The sequence below is a fragment of the Pyxicephalus adspersus genome, chromosome 7 (assembly GCF_032062135.1).
Source record: "Pyxicephalus adspersus chromosome 7, UCB_Pads_2.0, whole genome shotgun sequence".
NCBI lineage: Eukaryota > Metazoa > Chordata > Amphibia > Anura > Pyxicephalidae > Pyxicephalus > Pyxicephalus adspersus.
The window spans coordinates 62,659,638-62,666,805 of record NC_092864.1 but is presented as its reverse complement, the minus strand read 5'-3'; positions in this window follow the sequence as shown (position 1 = coordinate 62,666,805).

The window sequence follows — 7,168 nt, the reverse complement described above, 5'->3', positions numbered from 1 at the left end:
GGACACCTGTGGCTAACACCCCTTAAAATTTCATCGCTAAGGCATCGTCAGAACATAAAGAACTCTGCCCATCAAAAAAATCTACCCTGTTACGTTAGAAGCCTCCAGCTTGTAATGTAACGGGATAATACATTAGAAGCTGGAGGCTTCTAGGGGCATAGTTCAGTGTTTAATTTATTTCAAAGTAGGCCTACACATGCGCACTTGTTGTAGCAGGTAAAATTAAAAAAATATTAAAACTTTTAAAAGTTTATAAACTGTGTTATGTTTTGCGGCTCCAGACTATTTTCTTTAGTGGAAGAGGAGGCAAAATGGCTCTTTTGATAGTAAAGGTTGCTGACCCCTGGTATAGAAGAAGTTTCCATGTGTTCTCAAAGAGTAGGTTTGTTAAACTGACAGCACAAGGATCATGTGCCACAGATCGAATGGGAAGGGGAACATTTAGGACACCTTGAATAAAGGTGGAGATAAAAAAAAGCGAGATGTCAGCTGACACTGAAAAACATTTGCTATAAAATACAGCAAAAATGGCTAAAAGGGTTGGGGAATGGTTGAATTAGAAAAGGGTCAAACTGAAAAATGGTGAACAAAACAATCAATTAAAAATCACCATAAGAAGTATATACTATTTGACCTTTTATAATTAGGCTCAACTCATTCTTTTTACAAAAGTTGGGGGAAAAATGTAAGAAACAAAAATTCACTAAAAAAGTTGTGTTCACAGCAATTCAGCCAATTACAAACATTTCCCTATGGCCTGACGCTTAGCTTTAAATATCACCAGGAAAAAAGAGTTACTCAGCACTGCTCTGTTTGTTTGCACTATGCACTTGTGAGGGACAGAGATAGGCGATCTCAGCTAGGCATAATTCCAATATTAAAGGGTGGGACATGATGAAAGGTTGTTACTGTATTGTCTTTGGTATTTAAAAGCATAACTGTACATATAAAGTAAAATACAGATATCTTCTGCCCCCTTTCCCCCCAGTTTTTTAATCTATCAAAATACAACTAGCCATTATCACTTTTATGATAAAATTTGTGCTACGAACAAAACAACTTTAAATCTGAAAATCCCTTTTTCTTCTTTCTAAAAATTTTTGTCGGCTTTAAATGTGCAGTTAAATTCAGCAGCGTATGCTGATTTTAGCCAGGCACAGTCTCCTAATTGCAGATGGCCAATAAAATAGTATCCCTTATTCTGGCTTTATTAGTTTATAATATGTAATGTAAAACCCTGCTCTTTATAAACCAGCAGTAATCAGTTTGTAATCTGCAATACATTTTATTTTTCAGTGTATTTAAGTCAGCGTGATGGGAAGCAATAGCAGGAGCTGACTCACATCTTTATCAAATGAATAGGAAATGAAAAGTAAATTAGTTCTAGATTTAAATGCATGGGAAATGCAGATTGCTTTGCATTTATATTTGATTTAATGAGAGATATCACGACCTTCCATTAATCAAAGTGTATTACTTAAAGCACCACTTACGCGTACATTTTTAGCATGTCAGCACATTGCTTGATGTGTACAGTAGGTTTGTTGTTAAAGGTACTTGCCCTGTTTCCAGTGCTGACAAAGTACAGTAAAATAAATATTTGTTCTGTTAATCAGATTTATTTTTTGTCTGCCTATACAAAAGATCACCTTTGCAGCTAAAACCAGAACTTATACATGAAACTTTTGTTTTATATAGTATAGTAGTATAGTAGTAGTAGTATAGTAGTGTAGTAGTTAGTGACCCTGCTGCTAGACTTTGTTTAAAACCCGCCAACAAGCAATGGGGTTGGCATACTAAAGAAACATTAGGCTGTTCTAGCTTTTAGAAAAATAGGTGAAACTGTTCACTTTAAATACCAAATCGTGTTTGAGAGAAACAGAAACAGGCTTTTTTCATGGATGTATCTTGGTATTCATGGTAAAAATCTTTGACTTGTTTACTAACATTCACTTTGCCAAATAAACATTGAGTTTCCAATATACTGTTGCTAGGTGAATGACGTTCAAAGCCTTTTTTTTTATTTTTTAAATCAAACTCAATGTCCAAAGCTTGTGTGCATTTTAACCTACAAAAAAGATTTTGAAATGATGATGAAAAGCGTTCAAAATATTTTCTTGCAGTATTCGCTACTTGTAGTTGCGCTAGATTGGGTGTATGCAATTATAAATATGGTTTAGGAAAATTGCAGCCAGGCTAGTGGCCAAATCTAGGTCAGATGGTTGCATACGTAGCATCAAACTATATAGATTTCAGAACTGTCATAGATCAAGTTGTGTTAAATAATTTGAGTCACATGCATTTAGGATTCTTGGCATGCATGTGTGTTTCTGACCTGTGATTCAAAGTAAAAAAAAAAACAAATAAATAAAATGTTAGGATGCTACTTAGTGCCAACATGTATGGTTATCCTTTAGTCCAGGAGTTGGCAAAGTTTTATGGCCACTAGGCAATTTATGGGGTGCGCGGGAGCACACTAGGCTGGACCCGCCCAAATGGCTCCACCCACCACAAGGGAACGCCTCCTGAAGTGAAATCCCTCTCCTCCGTATGCATTGCGGAGGAGAGGGAATTACCTTCAGGGAGCTTTCCATATTTACTGCGGCGGCGGAAGTATCAACACCGGCCATGGTAAATAGGGTAAAAACTGCAAGGGGGCAGCTCTGGAGCTCCAGCGTGTCCGGTAGTTCCTAATGCCCCCTGGCTGATCCGCCAGCAATAGGCCTGATCTGCCAGAGGGCGTTAGACCAGAAAGAACTACCGACTAGGCTGTATCTGGCCTAAGGGCCGGAGTTTGCCGACCCCTGCTTTAGTCAGTATGTTGTATCGGGCCCCAGCTAGAATTGGAGCTTCGGTCCTTTTATCCCTGTTTATCCTTGCCAAAATGTTGGGGTGTTTTGCATCTGCACACTAATTTTCAATAATATGCAGGTCTGGTCAATCCAAAACCTTGTTTTTTTGTAATTAGGTACGCAGTACTACTTGAAATCATCGCAAGGTTTCATTTTTAATGTTAGGGTAATACTTTTGGTGCTGCACAAGGACCCCTTGACTGCAAAAATGGAAAGGCTTTTTGTAGATGAGTAACCCAATAAAAGCCCACTTATTGTGCATGTACCTAATAAAGAGTTGAAGTCGCAGAAGTTGAGCCCATGAATGGACCATAAATGTAATGAATTATTGTGGAAGCACCAGTGATGCCTAGCACTGTTTTCATACCTGAACATGAAGAAAAGACCCAAGGATGTAAACACAAAATCCTAAGGGGCAGCAAGGTTGGAACCAGGATAAATATACCCAGAGAGCGTGTGCATCAGCTAGTAATCAATGTATATACCTGAAGTAACAATAGCTAGAGTGTTGTGGGTTCCTAATAACGCAAAATATCAGAATGTGACCGATAGCTTATGTCAATCAGAACAAGGACTAATTATTTCCTAGCTTATATCAGTCAGAACAAAGTAGGACTTATGTCCTACAAGAACCAGCTCAGATAGACGGGTTTAAATGAATCCTACAGCTGTGTTTTGTACAAATAAAATCATTACAGAGAGCTGTTGTACTGAGGACTTTTACAGCTGTATTATTCTCAGAAAAGAGTTACAGATATCCACCATAAAAAAAGAAGAATTGCAAATGTACCTAAATGTGTTAAGCCACAACTGAACTGTTAATGTTAAAAAAAAAACATTGCAATGTTGTTTATCAGCAAGTTTTGCAGTACACCATCTTAAATTGGAAATGCTAATGTTCACGTTCACTAAATCTGAACTACTAAAGAGAAACATGGGACATTTAAGTCCATTCTGTCAACACTAAGGCTGTCCATTTATTAGAGTGGTAGAACGTGAATCAGAATACCCCAAGAGTTATGGTCTAGCTATATCAGCCTTTAATGTAGTTTTGTATGAAGAAAGGAGCTGAAATGTAATTTTAACATTGATATTGGCATTATACTGGGGAGACATGATGAACAACCCTCTTACTGATTGATGCAGTGCAGATTACAACAATAGGGCCAGTCACATGGTTACAAATTTCAGGATATTTTCAATAAAATATCTGCTGATTCCACCACAATGATTTCAGTTAAGGGAACTTAATGTTTGTGGTAATAATGCTCTGTGATGTCTGATTGCTCTACATTATTGTAACTCTGTCCCATTAAACTTTCATTTGAGTATGGAAGTTGCAATAGTGTTCTCACTGCAATAAAACAAATATGTGAAAATGTGCTATATATACGAGGTTGGAGGAGGACAGTGGTACTGTAAAATAAAAAAAAGGATGAAAAAAAAACTGGACAACTGATTGGGGAAAATTAGGTTATCCAAAATGTGTTATTTTCACTGTTTCCTGTCCTTCACAAGTGTACCATCTTTCTTCCAAAAATTAAACTGTGTTGGTAATGTCTCCTAAATTTCTGGTAAAGTAAAAAACTTTATGGCCAGCAACAAAACCATTCAAGAGAAATGATCTTTATTACAGGTACTCTTGAAATTTCATGTTTTATGATGCAGTACCTGTAAGTTTATAGAATGTTATAAATGTCTAACGTATTTTAGAATCCAAAATAAAAAATGAAATAAAATTGTTTCTGTAAAACAAAATGAGCCTTGAAAAGGAAATATTCAAGCTATTAATAGCATCTGCATCCTGGGGCTTGTAACAAGGTGTTGAAAGGTTTTTCAGAAATGTCAGTAAAATCATCTGCTTTCCTATGAACTCCTGATCTCCGGGGTCCTATGAAATACACAGGGCAACATGCAGACGGTTTCCTCTCCCCACCCAGCTAGGAAGGAAGGTTGTTTGTGGAATTTTTATATGAATGAGAAAGTTGAAGCTGAAGAAGTAGATACGGAGGTCGAGATGAGTGTTGTTAATACTTCAGCAGGAAGCCAGGAAGTCAAATAACCAAGAACAGAAAAATAACAGACAACTTTCTCTAAAATGTAAACTGATGTCTTCTGGACAAAGTAAGATCACAGCATGACACGGGCTCAGGAAATCCTGAGGAAAGATTGACACAGTCCACGTATGACAAATCCTTCAATCTGATGGACAGAATTATTAGTCTTCCCGTGTAATCTCTTAGTAGTAGAATTCATGAAACAGAACATGTGAGCCAAAAAAACATAACAATTAAGCACCTAAAAATGGATACAGATTTAATTATTTATTTGTCTAACAATGTGTTTTTTAAGGTGGTATCTCAAATTTTAAATTAAATCAACAAATACGCCACTGAAAAAAGCTTCTGAATAACTATACAAACACGCAGCAGGATATAGTAACACAGATAAATACATATTGGATCTGACTTGCTAAAACTGTATTTTTTGTGTTTTTTCTTATTAGTATTTTTTTCATACTGAAGACATTAAGAGGTCACCCAGACAAGTAGACGTCATCCATGAAAGTTTGTTTAGAGTGTTAAGTCCACAGGAAACCATCCCCAGAGCTTTACCTGGTGAATGCAGTCACTTAAATTACACACAAGCACCCTCTACTTTATTTCCTAGACTTTACATTCAACAAATTGAACCAATTACTAATGATAGGTGGCCACAGTTACCAATAATGAGATGTGTAACAGGAAGAATGAAGTATGACTTTAGGAACATATGTGCAGTCAACAGTTGTCCATGGAACATAAGTCCCAATTTGAAAATTTTATTTTGTTCTGGAACAATCTCCCAGTTTTTGGATTTCTCCTTACTTTCTTTAAACAGGGATTTTAGCCATCCAGAAGGCTCCATTCCCAGACACCCCTCTGTTCATATACATACTGCCAATGGCTCATTCACATCAGCTTTTATAGAAGTGGCACACTGGGCCTGATTTATTAAAGCTTACCAAGGTTGGAGAGGATACACTTTCATCAGTAAAGCTGGGTGATCCAGCAAACCTGGAATGGATTTCTTAAAAGCCATTTACTATTTGCTATCAAATGCTTTGAATCCTGGACCAGATCCATTCCATATTTGCTGGATCTCTCAGCTTCACTGATGAAAGTGTATCCTCTCTAGCCTTGGAGAGCTTTAATAAATCAGGACCAATGCCACAGATATGGGCTTGCAAGGGTTTTTTGTTTAGAATGTTCTGTTTTAAGCAAGGATAACAGCAATAACCCCCACCCCTTTCATTGGTATCAGTAATAAGAACTCCCATCTCAATGGTGTCAGTTTTAGCAATAATAAACCCCACTTCATTGGTATCAGTGTCAAAAAATTGATTTATATTTCAAATGTTTTTTTCAGGTCAATGGTTTAATCCTGCAAGCAAGACCCACACACATCACAAAACTGCAAAGCTGTGGTGTCATCAATAACACAACACTATTTATATTTGAGCAATTAAAATATTTAAAAAATGGTCTCTGGAAAGTAAAACTTAATAATTACTGCAAATAATGTGCTGGGACAATATGTGACAAGGGTTTCATAGCTTAAATGTATACAAGTTAATGGAAGATAAATGAATGCCTATCAGTCAATACTGCCATCATTCCAGTGCAAGATGTTGGAATGCACCAAACGATTGGGATTATAGCTAGGACTCCACAGGTTGCAAAAGGAATGTCACAAGCAGTTTACAGACCACCACTTGGACAGCCCCGGCTATGAATAAAATAACCAGTGCAAAAAATGATAATAACATTTCCTTGGGCATTTTTTCTTCTGTATATTGTGAATAAGTATTGCATTTTCTTTAGCTGGGAGAAGCTGAAAACAGGGTCATGATTAATGAATCCATCAGTACAGCTTGATAGCAACATTTCCTGAACTGGCCGATCATGACCTGACCTGTTATTTTATCACCCAACATTTTTCTGAAATACAATATTCCTATTTCCTGAGCTTTGTAAGTTAGATTAATGTCAACTTTTTTTTCACTCTCTGTTCTCTTGGTAAAGCCCATCAAGTTTCATGGTCAGCGGTTCACAATATGCTTGCTAAAACATATTGCAATATTTCCTCCACCTACTAGATTGTAAGCTCTTCGGGGCAGGGTCCTCTCCTCCTGTCTCACTGTCTGTATTCGTTTGTCATTTGCAACCCCTATTTAATGTACAGTGCTGCGTATATATGTTGGAGCACATATAATGATAATGATAATAATACTTAAAGTAGATTTTTACCCTTACTGGTAAACAGCTAATTTGTAC